The sequence below is a fragment of the Rhipicephalus sanguineus genome, chromosome 11, assembly GCF_013339695.2.
Source record: "Rhipicephalus sanguineus isolate Rsan-2018 chromosome 11, BIME_Rsan_1.4, whole genome shotgun sequence".
NCBI classification, from domain to species: Eukaryota; Metazoa; Arthropoda; class Arachnida; order Ixodida; family Ixodidae; genus Rhipicephalus; species Rhipicephalus sanguineus.
The window spans coordinates 38,776,412-38,788,589 of record NC_051186.1 but is presented as its reverse complement, the minus strand read 5'-3'; the positions used below and the strand labels follow the sequence as shown (position 1 = coordinate 38,788,589).

The 12,178-nt window shown below is 47.5% G+C and overlaps 1 long non-coding RNA gene across 1 annotated transcript in view; it reads left to right on the top strand.

Moving 5' to 3' along the window:
* Positions 1-8,372, top strand: part of LOC125760394 (uncharacterized) — a 71,989-nt gene extending 63,617 nt beyond the window's left edge. The window contains exon 2 of the long non-coding RNA XR_007417968.1: positions 8,288-8,372. This is a non-coding gene — a long non-coding RNA (uncharacterized LOC125760394). The remainder of the gene's footprint in view (positions 1-8,287) is intronic.
* Positions 8,373-12,178: the final 3,806 nt, after the last annotated feature.

The following is a 12,178-nucleotide window of genomic DNA, read 5'->3' as shown; positions in this document are numbered from 1 at the left end:
AAACATGGACAACCAAGGATCGCCTGAAGGAGCTCAAGGAGGAGTGTGTAAAATATGTAAGTATTGAACAGCTAAATTAAATAAGGGGCCTAGGTTCAGTCACAGGAAAGGGGGTAGTTCTATGCTAATGTTATCAAACAACAGCGAAAAAAATCGGCATATTCCACGCCTTGTGGGAATCGGTTTCATGCGAAGCAGTCGGCGAGTAGTTGTCTATGCTGAATTTTTTCGCTTTGAAACAAGCGTTACAAGGTGGATCGCCGTGTGTTTGTAAGTGTAGTAGCTGTGTGCACGTCGTGGGCTTACCAGGCACGTCGACAACACTGGCGTTTAAAGCGTAACCTATGGCGCGACGTAACGTCCGCCCTCACGTTACAGTAATTTTGAGTCAACATATAAGCTTCTAGCCTTCAGTAACGACCTATTCTGCGATTTGACGACGTTTGGTCGCGTTTGGAGACGATTGGAGATGCTTGTATTTTTGATTAAACGTATAAACTTATATACATACGTCAGTATTGAAACGAAGTGCACGTTACGGTGCGATGATGTGAATATCATACGTAACTTTCGTTAGGGCATACCTCCGGTGTCGAGCAACGCTTGAATATAGCTTGCTGAATCATAGCAGTACATATGTAATATTTATTAGACTGCTATAAAAGCGGAGCCAACGCTGGAACCACCACTGACGTTCAACCTACATGACGCCTGTATCATAGGAGTACATATGTAATGTTTATTGTTTTGTTTTAGAATTAGATAGCCAGCACTGCAACCAAAATATGTTGCACCGAAATTACGCCTGCGTAGGGTATTTTTCCAAAGCAGTTACAAGACCTGGCGTGGTTCTGCGGTAGAATACCTGACTGCCACGCAGAATGCTTGGGTTCGATTCCTGCTGGGATCCTAATTTTTATTCTTTGAATTCATCGGGTCGACATTTACGATGTCGATTTTTCTTGGCGCTCTCGCATTTAAATTACCAATGCAACATGGTTTTGAACCCTCCAAGACAATATCGGCCCGTGGTAGACGGGCATGTGCCACACGTGTCTGGAGGAAAGGGTTTGACGACGTATACGCGACAGGATTTTGACGTTATTCATGTCATGACAAACAGTCATACACTCTAAGAAAAACATTGAGTATTTGGGGAGTATTTCTGCCACACAACAATAATCATTATCCGGCTTGCTCGCGTTTCCTTTCTTGAAAGCCTGGCTCTCGTCACTTTCCTATCAAGAATGCTATGTCACGCTGAAAACGCGCGCGCCGTTCGTGACAGGGAAGTGCCGGGACCGCGGTGATAACGCGAGGAAAGTAAGCAAGGTGGATGACGATTGTTGTTGTGTGGCAGAAATACTCCCCAAATACTCGATTTTTTCTTAGAGTATATTCTTCAGACTATCTTACCCTCCCATGCTAATTTTGGTCTACATCAAGCTAAGGAGGCGATCACGAGAGCACCCAGACGTAGGCGGATATAGATACTTAGATAGAAAAGATCAAGATGGCTAAGAAATGCTTCGCATTTAAAAATAACAGCCGAGAGCATCGTCATGATAGGCCGGCAGAAATATCTCTTCGCAGATCGTGCGCGCAGTAACAAAGAAAATAATATAATAATGAACGCACAGCGAAAGCGTTCGTGACAGGCTCCCGCCGGATGCAACCACGTAAGCAACAGTGCAAATGTCAGCAGCTCACTGAATGCGAATGATGGGAACGCCGTGGAGAAAAGCAGCTTCACGCCCGCCCGTTGAATCCTGTCCAGGATTCTCTTGTCCAGAACAGCGAATGTCCCAATGTGGAAGCGCTGGCGACATTCTTCCATTATTTCACGTCAAGTAAAGGGCCTTACAACGACAAGCTAAGCATTCTTAGCGAAAGCAAGATACTATTAGTTAACTTCAGCTAGGCGCATGGTTTTCAGTCTTTTTTTCTTTCAGTCATATATCAGTCCCTCAGTGTTATCCAAGCTAACAGCCGTGATGTCGCCCAGACAGGCCTTGAATATAGGCGTGTCTGCATGACAGACGCTTGGCTTCGCATGACACAGTGCAGGAGTTAGAACGGCGCTGTTGTTCTTTTATCGTTGTGCTTTTGGCCTATAAAGAGCCATACAGCACAGTAGAGGTGCAATAGCCCACAGGCGTAAAAATACTAAAAAAAAATGTGCCGGGTTTGCCATAACGTTGTTTTATACGTCGTGTTATACATAACGAGATCACTTACCCGTACAGCATGCCATATACGCACTAAATTATTATCGCTTCCGCTAATCGCGTCATTTTTACCACTACGAAAACTTGCATTGAAAAAAGAACATTTCCTTTTCTGTATTTCCAGGCCAGGCTGACAATCACCGAGGATTTCACTATTGTGAAACTGGGAAACGAACTGTCGCAGCTCTGCCACATGGGCAACTACGTTTTGCTTGATTGCAACTGCCAGGAGGGACTTAAGAAGCTTCTTGACGGACTGAAGCTCGAGTTGCCACCTGCCATAAAAACGCTGAGGGAAGCGATAAACTCCGTGGGAGCTGATCTCATGCAGGGCAGCAAGCCTTGAAGGAGGCCGTCGGGAAAACTTCCATCCGCATTGACTGGACTGAGACGCTTTATGCGCCCCATATTGTATATATGTACATAGCCTTGTGATTATTTTTTCTTATTCTTTTAACCTTTCTAATTTGTTTATCTTTGTGTGTGTTGAATAACACTTTCTTCTTATCCTTTTGATCTTCCTATAATTTTTCTTATCTTTGTGCGTGTCTTCAATACTACTACCCATGGGCGTCGGCAGGAGGAGGGGGGGGGGTGCAAAGGGGCGCTGCTGCCTCGAGCCACACCGCATTTGCCCACCGCCCAAGCTGCACCACCATTCCTCCCGCTCTAGCCACGATGCAACATGGTTTAGAACCCCCCCCCCCCCCCCCCCCAAGACCATGACGGCATAGCCGGCTCTCACGTAGCCTACCTTACCATATTGAGTGCATAGCACATCAGGGGGCCGGGCTGTGATCACGTGCTGTTGTCGCCAAAGAGAAGTCTTCTTTTTGTTCTTCGAGTATCTTGATGACGATATTAACTCGGGCAAAACCACATATGGCATAGCCAACTGTAGCGTATTAAGCGCGCACCGCGCCAACGAGAGGTCTTCTTTCTCTTGTTCTTCGAGTACCTTGATGATGATATCAACGCAGGAAAATCCACATATGGCATAGCCAACTGTAGAACATTGAGCGCGCGCTCGCGCCAAATAGAAGTCTTCTTCCTCTTTGTTCTTCGAGTGCCTTCATGGTGATAACGCAGCAAAACCAGATGTAAGGCTCATGCGACAGAAGCTTTGTACGAGCTAAAACGAGCTTCATATGGAGGCTGCCATTTACCTCACTCTTTCTCTCCCTTTGATTGTTATTATTTTTTTCTTCTATCTCTTTAGCATCCAATTCGGAAACCGTAAACACAAATAATATTTTCGCTTACCTACAAATTATTATCTCTTTAGAATTATCCCTTTTTTTCTCTCTCATTCACAAATCCTACTGCCGCACGAGTCGTGGCCGATCCCCCGTGGTGGGCTGTGCCATTCCTCTAGGAGCAACCAACCAACCAGCCATGCGCAGCATGGAACTCAACAACCAACTCCTGGCAGTCCAGAGGGCCCGGGACATCGCCGAGAGGCTCCAGCTGCCGGCATCTTCCTGGGTGGAGCCACCTGGCTGAGCTAGCGGGACCTCCAGTCGCGTTCAGCTTCTGCCTGTTTTGGACCACAATAAAGTTCTCACTCACACACTCATATGTAAATCGAAAGAAAGAAAGAAAGAAAGAAAGAAAGAAAGAAAGAAAGAAAGAAAGAAAGAAAGAAAGAAAGAAAGAAAGAAAGAAAGAAAGAAAGAAAGAAAGAAAGAAAGAAAGAAAGAAAGAAAGAAAGAAAGAAAGAAAGAAAGAAAGAAAGAAAGAAAGAAAGAAAGAAAGAACGCCAAGACGCCAACAGGCGTAATCTCCGCCGCCCAAACTTCTCTGGACTGGCGGGGCGTGGTAGTGGGCGTTTAGCCACAGCCTCCCGCAGGAGAAGCTGCTGTGACAGTTTCATCAGACATTAAATGTTCGTTGTCGGTCGTACCGATGTTGTCACTGCTTATATCCCCTGCTAACATGCACGACCCAGTGTGCACGAGCGAGATATTGTTTGTGTGCTGCTTGTACGAGGGTAATCAATCATCTCGACCAGCACATGTTTTCTCCTTGTATGTTACTGTGTACAGTTTCACATTTCTGCGCAATTGAAAAAGAGGAAGCAAGCGAGAAATTGAAAGAGAGAGAAAGAAATGAAAAAAAAAACGGAAGCAAATAGAAATAAAGAGAAGAAAATACATAAAAACTGGACGAGAGAACAAGAAGAAGAGAGGAGGAATGAAAGAGAAAACCGAAGCCGACCTAATCTGAAGCAGCGCAACCAGTCTTCGTATTGCAATACGAAGGCTGGTTGCGCAAACAAAAAAAGAAATATAGAGGGGACCATGGTCCCCTCTATATTTCTTTTTTTTTGTTTGTTCTGGGAGAAATAAAGATACCACCATCTCCAGCTCCGCACTTCCTTCAGGCTTGGCGCCTCTAGTGCAAAGCTACCTTAATTTTTTCATATATAAATAAAAATACGTGCACGTATCCTATATATGTCGATGCACAGGCCACATTTTCTTGCGGGCTGGCATAAGGGAACAACGTTTTGTAAATTGAACAGAGAGATGCGCACGCTAATAAAAGGCATGATTGTAATAGAACGGCAGCACCTGAAGCTGCTGTCGTCGCAAGTCAAATGGCGTGTTTGCGTGTAACGTTTGGCATAAATATATAGCCTGAGAATGCGGCAATAAAATGCGAAACTTCGCGGGACCCCGTACGTCACAACAAACAACCGGTTGAGAGATGTACACAGTTGATAGACTGTACATTTGATGTTCTATGCTGAACGACAGCCTTTAGTACAAAGCAGCAAAATCCATGACTGCAGGATTGCAGCAGGGATCACACAATGCATATTGATACCGTTACGTGCAGCGAGCGTGACAGCGAGCTAACACCCCCCCCCCCCTTCCCACCCCAATTGTATTGTCATTGACGTATTTTGGCGGGAGGGCAGCTATCGCAGTCGCGTCCGAGAGATTGCCTTTCTTTTTAATCTCACAGCAAATGAACGTTATCAGCTCGGGCGGCGTTGCCTTTTCAAAGGGGAGGTGGCTCTTCCGCAAAGAAATACACACCTCCGGGTAGAAAAGAAAACAAAGAAATTACTGGCCCTTTAGCTAGCGCAAAAGAGAGCACTGGCAAAGCCTATGCTTTTGCGAGAGACCCATTACCTCGACGTTTTCATATGTTTGCATTCTTACTTTCTATTGTCTATCGAACATCGCCACTGGTTCTACGTGCCCAGATTTCCGTTCACATTCAACTTAATTTATATGGATCGCTACAAGCTACTTAAGAAACGTAGAAGCCAATGTTAACGGCACAAAGTATGCAGGATCGGCGAAGTGTAGTACACCAGGCATGTGCCATGACATTGGCCAACAGTTTTCTGGACTGAAAAAGTCGCCCACCTCAGGTGAATAAAGATTAGTTTATCGCCGTTGGAAACAATAAAAGTATGTTTATCGTTTATTTCGATAAACCTTCTATTCTCTTAATTCACCCTATTGCGCATTTTATACACCTTATGCACTTAATATTGCTTCTACTCGGCGCACTTGCTACTTCCCTTCCCCCCCCCCCCTCCACCTCCACCCCTTCCTGAAGGCGTCTGCACCAATAGCGTAGCCAGATTTTTTTTTTTTTGGGGGGGGGGGGTCAACTACACTTTATGTATGTTCGTGCGTGCGTTTGTGTGTGCGCGTGTATATACACACATGAAAATTGAAAAATTCCGGGGGGGGGGGGGGTGGTCGAACCCCCCAATTGGCCCTGGCTACGCTACTGGTCTGCACCTAACATGGCCTTTTTTGGGACTGCTGAAAATTTTCATAGTGTCAAGCATATCGACTTCGTCAAGGTAACAGTTGTTCGCAGTTCAAAAAGTTTGAACATCCTCCACTTTTAGAGGTCATTATACGACCACACATACTGTCATATGTCAAGCACACAGAAAAGTGTTAGACCAAGGAGGGGTTGCACATTACGCAACTAGCATACCAAGTAAAGTTGATACATAGCCATTAGTCAATGACCGTTATTTCTCCTTTATTTCAAAATAGATTTCACTATCACCCACAGAAACGCGAGCCCGTGTCCCATGGCTACCACTGATACCTACCCTTGCTTGCTTCTTAGCTCCGTCGTCGTCCTCTATTCACTGCATTGACCTGCGGGAAACAGCGGAGCCACCCTGGCAACTTTAGGCGTTGACAGTAAGGCGGGGTCGTAACATGACTTGATGCGAGTAACATGGACGATTTCTCGGCCGCGACGGCGAAAGTCATGAGACAGTCTCAAGGCATCAGCCTCGTAAGTGACGGGAGAAGCCCGACCAAGGATAAGGTAGGGGTCGTGACATCGGGCATGTTACATAGAGGAACTTAAGGGAGTAAGTTAGAGCGTGGACGGAAAGGCAAAACAACTGCTTGTCTAAATATCGTCGTGTGTGAGTAGTTGTTTTCAAGGTAGTAAGGAAGAAGAAGACTAAATATCCGATTGCTATACCTAAATTGTTTATTCATTCGTTTATTTTTACCCTGTGACCGAAATCATGATTTGACCTTAAATAATAAGTTTTCTTTTTGCCGTGTCTTTTGTTTTTTTATTTCCTTCATTTTTTTTTTTACATTAGCCGGCGCCTGCTTGGCCGATCACCTGTAGCGCCTAGGCGCCGTTAACCTAGGAGCAAGCACTCAAGCAAGCAATCGAGCCAGCACCACGTGGGCCGCGTTCAGTACAGTAGCATAATCATCATCAACACCGGTGCTATCGCTGCCCGTGGTTCATCTAGGCAGCAGATCACTTGCCACGCCCGCTTCTTCTTTGGCCTGCCTTCGTGGCAACGACCACATCGGAACCACGATCCAGGTGAAGCATTCGGGTCCAAGCTTTCCAAAGGCACGTATTTATACCTCGGTACGGCCCATTAACCGGCGGTGCATGGGGGCTTGGTTCATACAAGATCCTAATGAGGATTCGCCGAAAGAAAGTCACATGGTCCCTTATGCATTCGCCTAGCTGAGACCGCTAGAAGGCGAAAGCCATATTCTTCTTCTGGGTCGATTCAATCGATCCCCCCTCCCAATTTTCCCGAAAGCTTTGCAGTGCTTGGGCGAATGCTGTCCTCGGGCCGCCGAGCGCGCTCTCCGCCTCCGCTCGCCCCTGCCGCGTGGCGGCGCTGTGCGAGTAGACTACGGTAGAGTCACTGGAAAAATTTCAGAGTATCGCATCTGTTTTCCGCGCGCCGCCGCCGACGCGATTGGCTTACTCGCATCACGTGACTTCTCGCCGCCATATCCCTTCCAAGCGCTTTGGGTGCAGGCGCGTTTCTAGCGCGTTCAATGCAGAGCGTGGGCGGATATTTAGCAGTACCACGGTCCCCAGAAGTACTTCGTCGCTTTTTTAAACGCGTCATGCAGACAGGGACGTAAGCAAAAAAATTTTTTTTTGGGGGGGGGGGGGAGGGGTGCACGGGCCCGGCGTGCCACCCCCTGGCTACGCCACTGCATGCAGATGCCAGAAGAGAGTAGCTCACCATCAATCGAACGTTACTGGTGAGCTACTCTGGGAATCTCGTATGCCGTGTGGGAAAAATAATGTCAAAGAGCGCCGTTCTTCGTGGCTGCATAGTTGCCCTGAACGAATTCGCCCCCCTCGAATAACACTCCTTCCTGCAGTGAACTACACTAACTTTGCTGGAAAAGATCTTATGCGACAGGATACTTCACCTTTTCGGTTCGCTATGGTCAGCGATATTGAAAACTACATACCTTTCTATTTGCTCGGCTGTTTATATCTCGATCTGTTGAACAGATTACGCATGCTATCCGAGTTATAAGCGTCTCACGCACGAGAGCGAAATGGAAGGTGTATTAAAATAATAACTGTTTACTGGTATACCTTGAAGGCAATTGTGGCATGATCTTTGGCATTGCAGCCCCGCCACGGTGGTCTAGTGGTTATGGCGCTCGACTGCTGACCCGAAGGTCGCGGGATCGAATCCCGGCCGCGGCGGCTGCATTTTCGATGGAGGCGAAAATGTCTGAGGCCCGTGTACTTAGATTTAGGTGCACGTTAAAGAACCCCAGGTGGTCGAAATTTCCGGAGCCCTCCACTACGGCGTCTCTCATAATCATATCGTGGTTTTGGGACGTTAAACCCCAGATATTATTATTATTATCTTTGGCATTGCACAAAACAGAAGCGTGGAACTCTGTTGATAAACTTGGTATAAGGCAATGTTATCAAGCGTATTTTTACATTTGTTGCAAAAAAAAATGCTGCTAATGCTGCATTGCACCGAGCGTACCCTTAAAATACTGTATAGTTGATGAGAAATGGTCACAACAAAAAAAAGCAGATCCCACGCATTGGGGGAGTCGATTTTATGCGAGCCCTAGATCTATATACATACTGTGTTGCAGTAGCATGCGCTTTAAAAATTCCGGGATGTGCTATTTCTGATCAAAAGAACATAAAACACCGTGCCGAGGACGTTTTTAATAAGAGCGCGTTATGAAAAAAAAAAAAAGTGCAGCAGTGCAGAAACCGAACCCCGGCTGTTTACGCACTGGCAACGCCCAAAAAAGAACTGTTTGTCAGAACACAGCAAAATATTTGCAAATTCATTGCAATGTTGGGAATATTAAGGAGACAAGAAATAGGAAATGAAACAATTAAGTAGTGATGTCAATAATTTTTGATGGCCTATTTTCTGCGTATCGTAAGATGCACCTTACCTACCGCACGCCGATTCGCCCGTGCGTTCGGCTGCTGGCGTTCCGAATCAAGACGTCGCGCACAACTTCCAATTACCGTACACACACAACTTCTATTACACATGTCAACCAGTTGAACAGCAAGCAAGGTGCGCATAGCAAGCTATGCCTCAGCAATCAGTCAAGGACGCAATGCTGGATGTTCTCGATGTTCGATAACGTCCTCGAGTGCAGTGAATAACCTGAACACCGACTGCAAAGCCAGCGCAAACAGTGAAGTTTCACCAAATGTCCAAGTAAATGGCATCTCGCACTATGTCACCGCGCTAATGCAACTATGTTTACAGATCCGGACCTCGCGAACACGCCCAGGGCGTGACACGAAAAGAGACCGATGAAGACATGAAGAGAGTTCACAAGCACATGGCAACATTCGCCGTACGTTTCATTAGTTACACCGCTAACCGCGCAGTCGATCCATACCTGTCGATGACTCGAAATCACTTCTAATATCCTCTTGAAGAAACACACACACATAATGCCGTTCTGCCGAGCGTAACACGGCACTGAGGCTAAAAGATCGGTCACTTCTCAACACACGCTAGCGACGCGCCGGACGGTCTGGAAGGGACATGGCCGCCGCCACCCAATGTTGCCCGCGTGCAGCCTACCTTTGCGGTACTCTGATTTTCTAGTGACTCTAGACTACGGGAAGCTGGCGCTGAACGGCCGCGCGTATTACGCAGCCCACGAATTCGTGTTTGCATCCGAGTTTAATTGCATTCCTGCTTCTCGCAGGCTTTCACAGGTATGGGGCCGGTGGAAAAAAACGTGAACATAGCGGCGCGCTGTTTTCATCACGTTCTGACCGTGGTGGCAATCAGAAGATGCTAGATGGTCTTTGATTGTATCATGGATGACTCTGTCTTTTTATCAATCATCCAGGCTACCACCACTTGAAAATAAATGCGAAACAGCGAGGAATGTAGATGCCTCATGTTCGCGTTTGCCGCATGCCGCATGTTCCGTACAGCTGTTGCTTCCTCTTGGCGGGAACAAATGTAATCCTCAAAAGCTTTACGAAGGGAACGGGTGATCACGTATATCCCTGGAAGCAGTCTAGTGACATTTCGTCCTATTTAGCGCATGAACTCCAGACTTGCGTATAATGTAATCTACCAGTAGACGGTAGCATCCATCAGGGACCATTAAGCGCCGAAGCTTTCGGTATTAGCTCCTGGCAAATGCCGCTTTCAAAAATAGACTTTCAGACAGTCAAAAACCCTCTCAGTCGTATAAATATAAGGGGAAAAAACAATCTTCCGCGCATCACTGGCATGCATGTGCCCTCGGGTATCGGCCTAGAAGACGACGCGCGAGCGCCTCGATCTAATAGCCACGAATGACACATGTTTTTGAAATAGGCTGGTTGCCCAGAACGACAATTGGTTCATGATTAATGTTAGCAAGTTTTCATTGTACTTTAAACAGCGCGAATACAGCTGAAAACTGAACCTATAGCAGCTTCCAATGAAGCCACGGCATTCCTTTCCGCGAGCGACGACGCGATTGCCGATTTACTCTAGTGGCGGCGCCTGGTGGCTAAAAGCCGCACTGACGCCGACGGCCAGTTCCCATTGCACACCTCTCCTTCACCGAGGCACTGAACGATAGAGGAGACGCTCACCTAACGTGCTTTCGTACTGCCTCCGGGATCGGACGTATTACAAGCTTTCTGCAGCTGAGGCAGTTTTGCAGTGCCTCCAGGATCGACGCACATTTGAGCAAGGGGCGATGGCACCATCACGTGACGTCACGTAATGGGACGTCATGATGGTGTCACAAATTCTGGCTATCGGTGACGTCAGCACATGATTCTTTGCATCACTCGTGTTGCCGCCGCCGGCGCCAACGGTCAGTTTTCGCGTTTGATGAGGCATCTCAGGCTTGCGCCTTAATAAATGCTTCTTTGCGCCTCAGATCTCGTTTCGCCTAACCCTGTTTTCATTCGTAACGTCTTATTTTTCAGAATTTAGAGTCTTGGCGAAGCACTTTTGAAGACTGTGGTGATGGCCCTTCCCGTCCCGTGAACCGAAGTTAGCGTGCACCGGAGGCCTCCGTCATCCGCGACGGAAAAAAAAGTCCGTAAGAACCCCGCATAATAGTTCTGAGCCCACGAGAGTTTGCCGAGACCATGCCACGCGAGCAGGCGTACGTCGTGCCGCCACCTTCCCATCTGCCACTCCACGCTCCACATTTGCACGAGGCCCCGGTCAGAGCACCATATTCCCATTTGCGAAAGTTCCATCCAAAGCGGCATACATGGATGACTCCACGGCATACCGTGCACTCCAGTTCATATTCATCGCAAGGTAAACATTATGAGCTACCCGTTCAACCCTAAAGCCCACCTTATTTTCCCCTTCCGTTTTTCTTTTTTTCAGCAAGCCACATGCGGTAAGTACTGCCTCGACTTGACAGACACTTCACAGCCGGTGGACGGTGTTTCGCAGAGGTCGTGGCTACGATTTAGCGAACGTTGCGAGTGTTCGCAGGTATTTTTTCCCTATATATTGCATAGGCGCTCTGTACAGCCTTTCGTCGTCGCCATTGCCATCATTTTCAGTATAAAGTCCAAATTTATGACAACGCGTCCCGCGCATCGCATGCTCTACCCGCGAGTAAAAAAAGCTCGCGAGCGCTGGCGACGAACGCGGCTGAAGCAGGCATGAAACGAGCCGGCCGTCTCTGTCGCAAGGAGGGCGCAAGCGATAACACCATTACGCGTGCGACACCTGCCGTCGATTGCTCCTCAAGCCGAGAGGAAACGCCCCGCCCGTCTTTCGTAAGGAGCATGAAGGGACGCAAGGGGATGGGAGGGTGGGGGGGAGGGTGTTTTGCAGCTGGATTACGATATGTGAAATTACGACAAACAGTCTAACGCAACGTGAACAAGCGTCTCTAGTATCTTCAATTGTGGCCTCCATTACTACTCGTGACGTGCCGTTGCCGGAGCTAATTGAGGAGGCCACGCTTCAGCAGTGCTGCTGTTGCAGATAACGTGGCATACCGAGGATTACGTAACCGCATTCGCTCAGCATCTCAAGAAGCCCTGAGGCCACAGCCTCTGTTTTTTGCCAAAAAAGTGCTATTTTCGTTCCCGTTTGAGAACTCTCACATCGTTTTTCGAATTCAGCAGGGATCAAACTGTCCTTACGCGCTCCAAAGTCATTTTTAAGTGCTTCAGCTTCCCTTAAACCA